The 12,500-nt window shown below is 54.6% G+C and overlaps 3 non-coding genes across 3 annotated transcripts in view; all 3 read left to right on the plus strand.

Annotated features, from left to right (window-relative positions):
- The first annotated feature begins 8,727 nt into the window (after nt 1-8,727).
- On the plus strand, nt 8,728-10,566 carry LOC145656708 (18S ribosomal RNA). Its single transcript, XR_014122304.1, has one exon. It is a non-coding gene; the product is annotated as an 18S ribosomal RNA (ribosomal RNA).
- An 882-nt stretch (nt 10,567-11,448) lies between these two features.
- On the plus strand, nt 11,449-11,602 carry LOC145656695 (5.8S ribosomal RNA). Its single transcript, XR_014122291.1, has one exon. It is a non-coding gene; the product is annotated as a 5.8S ribosomal RNA (ribosomal RNA).
- Nucleotides 11,603-12,219: 617 nt separating this feature from the next.
- Nucleotides 12,220-12,500, plus strand: part of LOC145656726 (28S ribosomal RNA) — a 4,149-nt gene continuing 3,868 nt past the window's right edge. The window contains exon 1 of the ribosomal RNA XR_014122321.1: nt 12,220-12,500. This exon is cut by the window's right edge and continues 3,868 nt beyond it. This is a non-coding gene — a ribosomal RNA (28S ribosomal RNA).

Consider the following 12,500-nt stretch of genomic DNA (forward strand, 5'->3'; position numbering starts at 1 on the left):
GAACTCTTGGGCCTGGAAGTCTGGTAGTAGTAGTAGTAGTAGTAGTAGTAGTAGTAGTAGTAGTAGTAGTATGATTTAAAGGTACAAAGTGAATGAAGTGTGCCCAGGCCCAGAGCTACTTTGCTGGGCATGACTGTGTTTGACCTCTTGGCTCTGGAAGTCTATTTCTAGGCTTATATAAAGGGTCAAACTTCTTGAAGTGTGCCCAGGCCCAGAGCTACTTTGCTGGGCATGACTGTGTTTGACCTCTGGGGCCTGGAAGTCTGGTAGTAGTAGTATGATTTAAAGGCACAAAGTGATTGAAGTGTGCCCAGGCCCAGAGCTACTTTGCTGGGCATGACTGTGTTTGACCTCTTGGGCCTGGAAGTCTGGTAGTAGTAGTAGTAGTAGTAGTAGTAGTAGTAGTAGTAGTATGATTTAAAGGTACAAAGTGAATGAAGTGTGCCCAGGCCCAGAGCTACTTTGCTGGGCATGACTGTGTTTGACGTCTTGGGCCTGGAAGTCTGGTAGTAGTAGTATGATTTAAAGGTACAAAGTGAATGAAGTGTGCCCAGGCCCAGAGCTACTTTGCTGGGCATGACTGTGTTTGACCTCTTGGCTCTGGAAGTCTATTTCTAGGCTTATATAAAGGGTCAAACTTCTTGAAGTGTGCCCAGGCCCAGAGCTACTTTGCTGGGCATGACTGTGTTTGACCTCTGGGGCCTGGAAGTCTGGTAGTAGTAGTATGATTTAAAGGCACAAAGTGATTGAAGTGTGCCCAGGCCCAGAGCTACTTTGCTGGGCATGAATGTGTTTGAACTCTTGGGCCTGGAAGTCTATTTCTAGGCTTATATAAAGGGTCAAACTTCTTGAAGTGTGCCCAGGCCCAGAGCTACTTTGCTGGGCATGACTGTGTTTGACCTCTTGGGCCTGGAAGTCTGGTAGTAGTAGTAGTAGTAGTAGTAGTAGTAGTAGTAGTAGTAGTAGTATGATTTAAAGGTACAAAGTGAATGAAGTGTGCCCAGGCCCACAGCTACTTTGCTGGGCATGACTGTGTTTGACCTCTTGGGCCTGAAAGTCTATTTCTAGGCTTATATAAAGGGTCAAACTTCTTGAAGTGTGCCCAGGCCCAGAGCTACTTTGCTGGGCATGACTGTGTTTGACCTCTGGGGCCTGGAAGTCTGGTAGTAGTAGTATGATTTAAAGACACAAAGTGATTGAAGTGTGCCCAGGCCCAGAGCTACTTTGCTGGGCATGAATGTGTTTGAACTCTTGGGCCTGGAAGTCTGGTAGTAGTAGTATGATTTAAAGGTACAAAGTGAATGAAGTGTGCCCAGGCCCAGAGCTACTTTGCTGTGCATGACTGTGTTTGACCTCTTGGCTCTGGAAGTCTATTTCTAGGCTTATATAAAGGGTCAAACTTCTTGAAGTGTGCCCAGGCCCAGAGCTACTTTGCTGGGCATGACTGTGTTTGACCTCTGGGGCCTGGAAGTCTGGTAGTAGTAGTATGATTTAAAGGCACAAAGTGATTGAAGTGTGCCCAGGCCCAGAGCTACTTTGCTGGGCATGATTCTGTGACCTCTTGGGTCTGGAAATGTGGTACTTTGAAGGATTAAAAGAGTGAAACGGTCTGAAGTGTGCGCAGGTGTAAAGCAACCTTGCTAGGCATGAAGGTGTGACCTCCAGGGCCTGGAAGTCTGGTGGTAGTAGTAGTATGATTTAAAGGCACAAAGTGATTGAAGTGTGCCCAGGCCCAGAGCTACTTTGCTGGGCATGACTGTGTTTGACCTCTTGGGCCTGGAAGTCTGGTGGTAGTAGTAGTATGATTTAAAGGCACAAAGTGATTGAAGTGTGCCCAGGCCCAGAGCTACTTTGCTGGGCATGACTGTGTTTGACCTCTTGGCTCTGGAAGTCTATTTCTAGGCTTATATAAAGGGTCAAACTTCTTGAAGTGTGCCCAGGCCCAGAGCTACTTTGCTGGGCATGACTGTGTTTGACCTCTGGGGCCTGGAAGTCTGGTAGTAGTAGTATGATTTAAAGGCACAAAGTGATTGAAGTGTGCCCAGGCCCAGAGCTACTTTGCTGGGCATGAATGTGTTTGAACTCTTGGGCCTGGAAGTCTATTTCTAGGCTTATATAAAGGGTCAAACTTCTTGAAGTGTGCCCAGGCCCAGAGCTACTTTGCTGGGCATGACTGTGTTTGACCTCTTGGGCCTGGAAGTCTGGTAGTAGTAGTAGTAGTAGTAGTAGTAGTAGTAGTAGTAGTAGTAGTAGTATGATTTAAAGGTACAAAGTGAATGAAGTGTGCCCAGGCCCACAGCTACTTTGCTGGGCATGACTGTGTTTGACCTCTTGGGCCTGAAAGTCTATTTCTAGGCTTATATAAAGGGTCAAACTTCTTGAAGTGTGCCCAGGCCCAGAGCTACTTTGCTGGGCATGACTGTGTTTGACCTCTGGGGCCTGGAAGTCTGGTAGTAGTAGTATGATTTAAAGACACAAAGTGATTGAAGTGTGCCCAGGCCCAGAGCTACTTTGCTGGGCATGAATGTGTTTGAACTCTTGGGCCTGGAAGTCTGGTAGTAGTAGTATGATTTAAAGGTACAAAGTGAATGAAGTGTGCCCAGGCCCAGAGCTACTTTGCTGTGCATGACTGTGTTTGACCTCTTGGCTCTGGAAGTCTATTTCTAGGCTTATATAAAGGGTCAAACTTCTTGAAGTGTGCCCAGGCCCAGAGCTACTTTGCTGGGCATGACTGTGTTTGACCTCTGGGGCCTGGAAGTCTGGTAGTAGTAGTATGATTTAAAGGCACAAAGTGATTGAAGTGTGCCCAGGCCCAGAGCTACTTTGCTGGGCATGATTCTGTGACCTCTTGGGTCTGGAAATGTGGTACTTTGAAGGATTAAAAGAGTGAAACGGTCTGAAGTGTGCGCAGGTGTAAAGCAACCTTGCTAGGCATGAAGGTGTGACCTCCAGGGCCTGGAAGTCTGGTGGTAGTAGTAGTATGATTTAAAGGCACAAAGTGATTGAAGTGTGCCCAGGCCCAGAGCTACTTTGCTGGGCATGACTGTGTTTGACCTCTTGGGCCTGGAAGTCTGGTGGTAGTAGTAGTATGATTTAAAGGCACAAAGTGATTGAAGTGTGCCCAGGCCCAGAGCTACTTTGCTGGGCATGACTGTGTTTGACCTCTTGGCTCTGGAAGTCTATTTCTAGGCTTATATAAAGGGTCAAACTTCTTGAAGTGTGCCCAGGCCCAGAGCTACTTTGCTGGGCATGACTGTGTTTGACCTCTGGGGCCTGGAAGTCTGGTAGTAGTAGTATGATTTAAAGGCACAAAGTGATTGAAGTGTGCCCAGGCCCAGAGCTACTTTGCTGGGCATGAATGTGTTTGAACTCTTGGGCCTGGAAGTCTATTTCTAGGCTTATATAAAGGGTCAAACTTCTTGAAGTGTGCCCAGGCCCAGAGCTACTTTGCTGGGCATGACTGTGTTTGACCTCTTGGGCCTGGAAGTCTGGTAGTAGTAGTAGTAGTAGTAGTAGTAGTAGTAGTAGTAGTAGTAGTATGATTTAAAGGTACAAAGTGAATGAAGTGTGCCCAGGCCCACAGCTACTTTGCTGGGCATGACTGTGTTTGACCTCTTGGGCCTGAAAGTCTATTTCTAGGCTTATATAAAGGGTCAAACTTCTTGAAGTGTGCCCAGGCCCAGAGCTACTTTGCTGGGCATGACTGTGTTTGACCTCTGGGGCCTGGAAGTCTGGTAGTAGTAGTATGATTTAAAGACACAAAGTGATTGAAGTGTGCCCAGGCCCAGAGCTACTTTGCTGGGCATGAATGTGTTTGAACTCTTGGGCCTGGAAGTCTGGTAGTAGTAGTATGATTTAAAGGTACAAAGTGAATGAAGTGTGCCCAGGCCCAGAGCTACTTTGCTGTGCATGACTGTGTTTGACCTCTTGGCTCTGGAAGTCTATTTCTAGGCTTATATAAAGAGTCAAACTTCTTGAAGTGTGCCCAGGCCCAGAGCTACTTTGCTGGGCATGACTGTGTTTGACCTCTGGGGCCTGGAAGTCTGGTAGTAGTAGTATGATTTAAAGGCACAAAGTGATTGAAGTGTGCCCAGGCCCAGAGCTACTTTGCTGGGCATGATTCTGTGACCTCTTGGGTCTGGAAATGTGGTACTTTGAAGGATTAAAAGAGTGAAACGGTCTGAAGTGTGCGCAGGTGTAAAGCAACCTTGCTAGGCATGAAGGTGTGACCTCCAGGGCCTGGAAGTCTGGTGGTAGTAGTAGTATGATTTAAAGGCACAAAGTGATTGAAGTGTGCCCAGGCCCAGAGCTACTTTGCTGGGCATGACTGTGTTTGACCTCTTGGGCCTGGAAGTCTGGTGGTAGTAGTAGTATGATTTAAAGGCACAAAGTGATTGAAGTGTGCCCAGGCCCAGAGCTACTTTGCTGGGCATGAATGTGTTTGAACTCTTGGGCCTGGAAGTCTATTTCTAGGCTTATATAAAGGGTCAAACATCTTGAAGTGTGCCCAGGCCCAGAGCTACTTTGCTGTGCATGACTGTGGTTGACCTCTTGGCCCTGGAAGTCTGGTGGTAGTAGTAGTATGATTTAAAGGCACAAAGTGAATGAAGTGTGCCCAGGCCCAGAGCTACTTTGCTGGGCATGAATGTGTTTGAACTCTTGGGCCTGGAAGTCTGGTAGTAGTAGTAGTAGTAGTAGTAGTAGTAGTAGTAGTAGATTTAAAGGCACAAAGTGCTTGAAGTGTGCCCAGGCCCAGAGCTACTTTGCTGTGCATGACTGTGTTTGACCTCTTGGCTCTGGAAGTCTATTTCTAGGCTTATATAAAGGGTCAAACTTCTTGAAGTGTGCCCAGGCCCAGAGCTACTTTGCTGTGTATGACTGTGTGACCTCTTGGCCCTGGAATTCTGGTGGTAGTAGTAGTATGATTTAAAGGCACAAAGTGAATGAAGTGTGCCCAGGCCCAGAGCTACTTTGCTGGGCATGACTGTGTTTGACCTCTTGGGCCTGGAAGTCTGGTAGTAGTAGTATGATTTAAAGGCACAAAGTGATTGAAGTGTGCCCAGGCCCAGAGCTACTTTGCTGGGCATGAATGTGTTTGAACTCTTGGGCCTGGAAGTCTATTTCTAGGCTTATATAAAGGGACAAACTTCTTGAAGTGTGCCCAGGCCCAGAGCTACTTTGCTGTGTATGACTGTGTGACCTCTTGGCCCTGGAATTCTGGTGGTAGTAGTAGTAGTAGTAGTATGATTTAAAGGTACAAAGTGAATGAAGTGTGCCCAGGCCCAGAGCCAGGCCTGGGCAGCAGGGGGCGCTCCTGGCCATGCCCAGCGAGTTTCGTGCGAATCGGACCTGGTCCGGAAGAGATACGAAGGGAAAACTCATTACTCGTCGGGGTGGCACATCCAGGCTCTCGACCCTCCCAAAGCGTCCGACCAGGGTGCACCCTGCCGGGCATGGTTAGCCGCCAGCCCCCTTCCTGGAGGTCTGGTTGGCACGGGGTTTTGATTTATCGGTTTCATATCTCTGGGCTCCTTGGGAGCAGAAAGTCGGTTGAGGGCCCTTTGGAAAGAGCCGGGGCTGCCGTTTAACGCTGTCCAAGCGGCAGGCGAAGCGCACCCACCGTTTTTACGCTATGATTTTTTAAAACCGCCGGGGCGGCAAACACAGGGCCGGTCGGGTTTGAAGACGAATATCTCTTCGGCCCTTGGGAGGAGAGAAGCAGCGCGGGTCACCTTTGAACGCGCTCGCTGCCAGGAACGTCTGGCGTAAAAGTTTCGTGGGAATCGGACGTTCCTAGGCTGAGAAGCGAGCGCCCGCCCTCGGGCGGTCGGGGGCCCCTTTCTCATTCCCCGTCTGGGCTAAAAATACGAGGTCGGACCCGATGGACTCGGGAGACTGGAGAGTACCAGGGAGACCCTGGAAGCAGGCGACCCGACCCACGCTTCGCTGTCTCCTCGGCCCTCGGGAGTAGAAGCGCGGGGACGGTGGCGTGGGCAGCAGGGGGCGCTCCTGGCCATGCCCAGCGAGTTTCGTGCGAATCGGACCTGGTCCGGAAGAGATACGAAGGGAAAACTCATTACTCGTCGGGGTGGCACATCCAGGCTCTCGACCCTCCCAAAGCGTCCGACCAGGGTGCACCCTGCCGGGCATGGTTAGCCGCCAGCCCCCTTCCTGGAGGTCTGGTTGGCACGGGGTTTTGATTTTTCGGTTTCATATCTCTGGGCTCCTTGGGAGCAGAAAGTCGGTTGAGGGCCCTTTGGAAAGAGCCGGGGCTGCCGTTTAACGCTGTCCAAGCGGCAGGCGAAGCGCACCCACCGTTTTTACGCTATGATTTTTTAAAACCGCCGGGGCGGCAAACACAGGGCCGGTCGGGTTTGAAGACGAATATCTCTTCGGCCCTTGGGAGGAGAGAAGCAGCGCGGGTCACCTTTGAACGCGCTCGCTGCCAGGAACGTCTGGCGTAAAAGTTTCGTGGGAATCGGACGTTCCTAGGCTGAGAAGCGAGCGCCCGCCCTCGGGCGGTCGGGGGCCCCTTTCTCATTCCCCGTCTGGGCTAAAAATACGAGGTCGGACCCGATGGACTCGGGAGACTGGAGAGTACCAGGGAGACCCTGGAAGCAGGCGACCCGACCCACGCTTCGCTGTCTCCTCGGCCCTCGGGAGTAGAAGCGCGGGGACGGTGGCGTGGGCAGCAGGGGGCGCTCCTGGCCATGCCCAGCGAGTTTCGTGCGAATCGGACCTGGTCCGGAAGAGATACGAAGGGAAAACTCATTACTCGTCGGGGTGGCACATCCAGGCTCTCGACCCTCCCAAAGTGTCCGACCAGGGTGCACCCTGCCGGGCTAAGAGAACAGCCAGGTGAACCCTGGAGGTTCCGAACTCCAGACCCCTGGACCCGACGGCTCAGTCCGCCTCAGGTGCACTACAGAGGTCCTCGGGCTGTCCCTGAGTGCATTAAAACGGAAATCAGAATTACTCCCCCGGGTGGCACTTCCAGGCTCTCGACCCTCCCAAAGTGTCCGACCAGGGTGCACCCTGCTGGGCATGGTTAGCCGCCAGCCCCCTTCCTGGAGGTCTGGTTGGCACGGGGTTTTGCAAATAGGTCCCGTCGGGTATATGGGAGAGCAAAGAGAATCAATGGGGTCCAAGCACTAAATTCATCCAGTGGCGTTCTCTGGAAGCCCAAGGGGAGTCCGAGGGGTGTTCGGCCGGCAAGGGGAGCTCTCCCTCGGACACATGATCAAACGCCTGTCCCCTACCGGAAAGTGGTGTGCTCTGGATGCCCCCCCCCCCCCCCCATCCCCCGAGGGGGGTGCTTATCCCGCGAGGGGAGCCCTCCTCGGGTTAAGTGAACCATCATGCCGATTCCCCTATGGAAGTGGGCACATCCAGGCACACAGTCTGCTTTGCTCTCCCCGACCCGAGTGCGTCTGTTGGGCTGAGTGTACGCCCAGGCAACTGGATCCAATGGCTCAGTCCGCCGCAGCGTGCTTCGACGATGGGTCGTACAGCCATGCCACCAGGGTGGGCGTGTTTGTAAATGTACCAGTGGATTCTCGTCGGCCTGCCACATCCATGGTATCGACCCACCAGGCCTGTCCGACCAGGGGTTGACCCTGGACGGGCACGGTCTGTGGTTTGGCCCTTGTCCTAGATGAAATCGGGCACGGGGTTTTCTGGCCAGGTACCATCGGGTTACTGGGAGAGCGGCTTCGGTCTCCAGGTGAGACCAATGGTGAAGCAGCACGAGGCAATGGAGAGCATGCAAAGCGATGGGGAAGCCATGCACGGCAATGGCCACGAAAAAAAAAAAAAAATCACCACGGAAGGAACGTGAAGAACAAGGAGGAGTGTAGTGACACTGCCCAAAGCTGCCCGGTGTTGCAGGGGTCTATTGGTGTGTTGCTTCCTTGTTTGGTAGAGTGGAGTACCAGACCCGCCAGGGGTAGGCAAACCATTCCCCCTACGGTAAGTGAGGAGCCAGCCATTTGACGAGCGGGTGTCCACGTGTACGGGTGCGAGCGCTATCCCCCCACACGGGGTTAGGCCACGGCCTTAGGTGGACGTCTGCCGACCAGCCCCGGCTGATCCAGAACTTCTGATGTGGAGAGCGGTTTTGACAGATCCTCCCTGGTTCTAGCGGGTCAAGCCTCTGATGGGGGGTGGGGGTTATTTGTAACCCATCCCAGAACTCTCTGGGGGAGACTCAGACGGCCAGTCTGTCTACTCAGTTGTCCTATACTGGTGTCTGTGGTTTGGGAGGAAGGGAGTGCCCTGCTTTGTTGGCCTCCTCTTCAAACCTACCTGGGCCCACGAATCACTCTTCTTGGTTACATCACGAAACGTAGGTTGAGCGAGGCTAGGGGGGAGGGAATTCGACGAGGTCTTTCCCTTGTCCCCCCACCAGCGGCCCACGAAAATCAAAACGGCGTGAAGAGAGGGAACGCCGAAAGCACCTGGAGTCGGCCGTCCGCACCTCCGGAGGAGGTGGACGGGGTACGGTGCGGGCATGACCGGATGGGACAGCTTTGCATCAAGGTGAGAGGTCGGCGTCCGAAGGCCAGAGGGCGGTGCGCGAGCACGTTTACACTGGCCGCGGAAGCTGTCCTGGGTAGCCCTGTATGGCGTCTGGACCTGACGGCGCACGCACTTACAACCCGCTGCTTCCTAGCCCCCGGAAGGGGAGGCGGATGTCACTCGTGGTTCATCCCAGACCACGGTGCAAACTACCTGGTTGATCCTGCCAGTAACATATGCTTGTCTCAAAGATTAAGCCATGCAGGTCTAAGTGCACACGGCCGGTACAGTGAAACTGCGAATGGCTCATTAAATCAGTTATGGTTCCTTTGATCGCTCCACACGTTACTCGGATAACTGTGGTAATTCTAGAGCTAATACATGCAAACGAGCGCTGACCCTTCGGGGGATGCGTGCATTTATCAGACCCAAAACCCATCCGGGGGGCTCGGGCCCCCCGGCCGCTTTGGTGACTCTAGATAACCTCGGGCCGATCGCGCGCCCTCCGCGGCGGCGACGTCTCATTCGAATGTCTGCCCTATCAACTTTCGATGGTACCATAGTCGGCTACCATGGTGACCACGGGTAACGGGGAATCAGGGTTCGATTCCGGAGAGGGAGCCTGAGAAACGGCTACCACATCCAAGGAAGGCAGCAGGCGCGCAAATTACCCATTCCCGACACGGGGAGGTAGTGACGAAAAATAACGATACAGGTCTCTTTCGAGGCCCTGTAATCGGAATGAGCGTATCCTAAACCCATGGGTGAGGACCCATTGGAGGGCAAGTCTGGTGCCAGCAGCCGCGGTAATTCCAGCTCCAATAGCGTATATTAAAGTTGCTGCAGTTAAAAAGCTCGTAGTTGGATGTCGGGAGTGGGCTGGCGGTCCGCCGCGAGGCGTGCCACCGCCTGTCTCAGACCCTGTCTCCCGGTGCCCCCCGGATGCCCTTGGCTGGGTGTCCGGACGGGGCTCGGAGCGTTTACTTTGAAAAAATTAGAGTGTTCAAAGCGGGCCCGCTTCTCGCCTGAATACCTGAGCTAGGAATAATGGAATAGGACTCCGGTTCTATTTTGTGGGTTTCCTGAACCAGGGCCATGATTAAGAGGGACGGCCGGGGGCATTCGTATTGCGCCGCTAGAGGTGAAATTCTTGGACCGGCGCAAGACGGACGAAAGCGAAAGCATTTGCCAAGAATGTTTTCATTAATCAAGAACGAAAGTCGGAGGTTCGAAGACGATCAGATACCGTCGTAGTTCCGACCGTAAACTATGCCGACCCGCGATCCGGCGGCGTTATTCCCATGACCCGCCGGGCAGCGTGAGGGAAACCACGAGTCTGTGGGTTCCGGGGGGAGTATGGTTGCAAAGCTGAAACTTAAAGGAATTGACGGAAGGGCACCACCAGGAGTGGAGCCTGCGGCTTAATTTGACTCAACACGGGAAACCTCACCCGGCCCGGACACGGAAAGGATTGACAGATTGATAGCTCTTTCTCGATTCTGTGGGTGGTGGTGCATGGCCGTTCTTAGTTGGTGGAGCGATTTGTCTGGTTAATTCCGATAACGAACGAGACTCCGGCATGCTAAATAGTTACGCGGCCCTCCGCGGTCGGCGTCAAACTTCTTAGAGGGACAAGTGGCGTTCAGCCACGCGAGATGGAGCAATAACAGGTCTGTGATGCCCTTAGATGTCCGGGGCTGCACGCGCGCCACAATGGTTGGATCAGCGTGTGCCTACCCTACACCGAGAGGTGCGGGTAATCCGCTGAACCCCATTCGTGATGGGGACTGGGGATTGCAATTATTCCCCATGAACGAGGAATTCCCAGTAAGCGCGGGTCATAAGCTCGCGTTGATTAAGTCCCTGCCCTTTGTACACACCGCCCGTCGCTACTACCGATCGGATGGTTTAGTGAGGTCCTCGGATCGGCCCCGCCGGGGCTCCTCGCGGGCCTTGGCGGAGCGCCGAGAAGTCGATCAAACTTGACTATCTAGAGGAAGTAAAAGTCGTAACAAGGTTTTCGTAGGTGAACCTGCGAAAGGATCATTAACGGGTAACGCTGTCCGGCGTGCCTCCTCTCCCGACCCCCTCGACTTCGCCGTCCCCCCGCGTCGGGGCCCAGGGTCGAAAGGGTCTTCGGGGTTGCTGTTACACGTGGTCGCTTGCAGGTCAGGCTGGACAGAAGGCATAAAGGAGGAGCCTAGTCCCTCCCACCCCTTCCTCGTCCTCCGCCTCTTCCTCCGCGTCGTCCTTCAGCACCCCCCCCCCGCAGGCCCCGGTATTCTCTGGGTTCCAGCGCGAGAGACGCGTCGTTCAAAAAACTCGGCGTCCCCGCTCGTCGGGCGAAGGCCGGTTTCCCCTCACCTTGCCGGCAGGAGAAGCGCCTGCGAGTCGAGCGGGTCGTACGGGTCCGTCCCGCGCCCTCCCTCTCGCTCGCACGGCCGCTGCCTCCGTCCACCGCGAGGGGTTTTCCTATTTTGTTGTCCTTGTCATTCATCCCCGTCCCCTTGCTCGCTGACGAGCGGACTTTCCGGGGGGGGTTGCGAGCGCTGCTCCTCGTGGGGCAGGCCATGGCCCTTCCTGTGTTCGTCCGCCCACCGGCGTCCTGGGGCGTGGTGGTGGTGGGTGGCGCAGCCGGTTCCCCTGCTTCTCTCTCTCAGAAAGGAGTCTCAGGGGGACCCCCGGCAGGTACCTAGGGCTTGGCCCACGCTACGTGAGTTCCACCCCTTTCGAGGGGTCGGACGGGGCGGGCGCGGAGGGCCGCGGTTCAAAGACTGACTCGTCTGCCACGTGGGGCGTGTGGGCAAAGCGCAACCCCGCGCCCGTTTCAACACTCGCAGACGGGGGCGCCTGACCGGTTGGTGAAACCTTTTAAACCTGTCTTTGTAGTCGTGGTGAAAGACCTAAACTGAGCCTGAAATAAAAGAGTACAACTCTTAGCGGTGGATCACTTGGCTCGTGCGTCGATGAAGAACGCAGCCAGCTGCGAGAACTAATGTGAATTGCAGGACACATTGATCATCGACATTTCGAACGCACATTGCGGCCCCGGGTCCATCCCGGGGCTACGCCTGTCTGAGGGTCGCTATTCCTATCTGTCGGACCTGCCTTCTCAGGCGGGACCGCGGTTGGAGGTTCGTAGGTGGGGGGGTGCCCCCTGGCCTCCGTCTTCCTAAAAGCAGACGGTTCCCGGTCGCTGTCTCGGTGAGATCCGGTCGGTGGGTTCGCTGCGGTTGAGTGCCCGTTCTCCGTGCACAAGCTTCTCCTCCCCCGCTTCGGTTCGTTTCGGTTCGTTTCGGCTCCGCTCCTGGCCTGGCCAGGAACGTGGTCCCCTGCGCCCGAGAAAGAAGCGAGCGTGGCTGCCGGTGGGTTCTCTCCGCTTTGGCTGCCCACGTTTTCGCTTCTTTTCTCACCCCCTGCGCAGGCGGATCACGGAAAGGTGTCTGTTCTGTTCCGTTACGTGCGCGAGCGGAGGGAGGTTGTTGTTACATGCGTTCCCCCCCCCCCTCCCCCGGTGGGGGGGGTGGGGGGGGTCGGGGTTCGGGTGGCTCTGCCTCTGGCGTTTTCCTTACGGGCCGACCTGTCCGTGGCACGTCCGTGACGTCCCGACCTGTGTCCTCGTTAGCCCGGGTGAAAAGGGACTCGTCCCCTAACCCGGCGGTGTTCACGCTTCTGGGCAACCCTCCAGAGCGAACTCGGGAGCGACCTCAGATCAGACGAGACAACCCGCTGAATTTAAGCATATTACTAAGCGGAGGAAAAGAAACTAACAAGGATTCCCTCAGTAGCGGCGAGCGAAGAGGGAAGAGCCCAGCGCTGAATCCCCCGTCCGGGTGCGGGCGAGGGGAATTGTGGCGTATGGAAGTCTGTTTTCTTCCTGGCGCGGGCCGGGGGCCTGAGTCCTTCTGATGGAGGCTCAGCCCGTGGACGGTGTGAGGCCGGTAAATGGCCCCAGCCCCGCCAGGGTAGCGGTCTTCTCGGAG

Source organism: Electrophorus electricus, unplaced genomic scaffold (assembly GCF_041902795.1).
Source record: "Electrophorus electricus isolate QZ-2024a unplaced genomic scaffold, ASM4190279v1 Scaffold88, whole genome shotgun sequence".
Lineage (NCBI taxonomy): Eukaryota > Metazoa > Chordata > Actinopteri > Gymnotiformes > Gymnotidae > Electrophorus > Electrophorus electricus.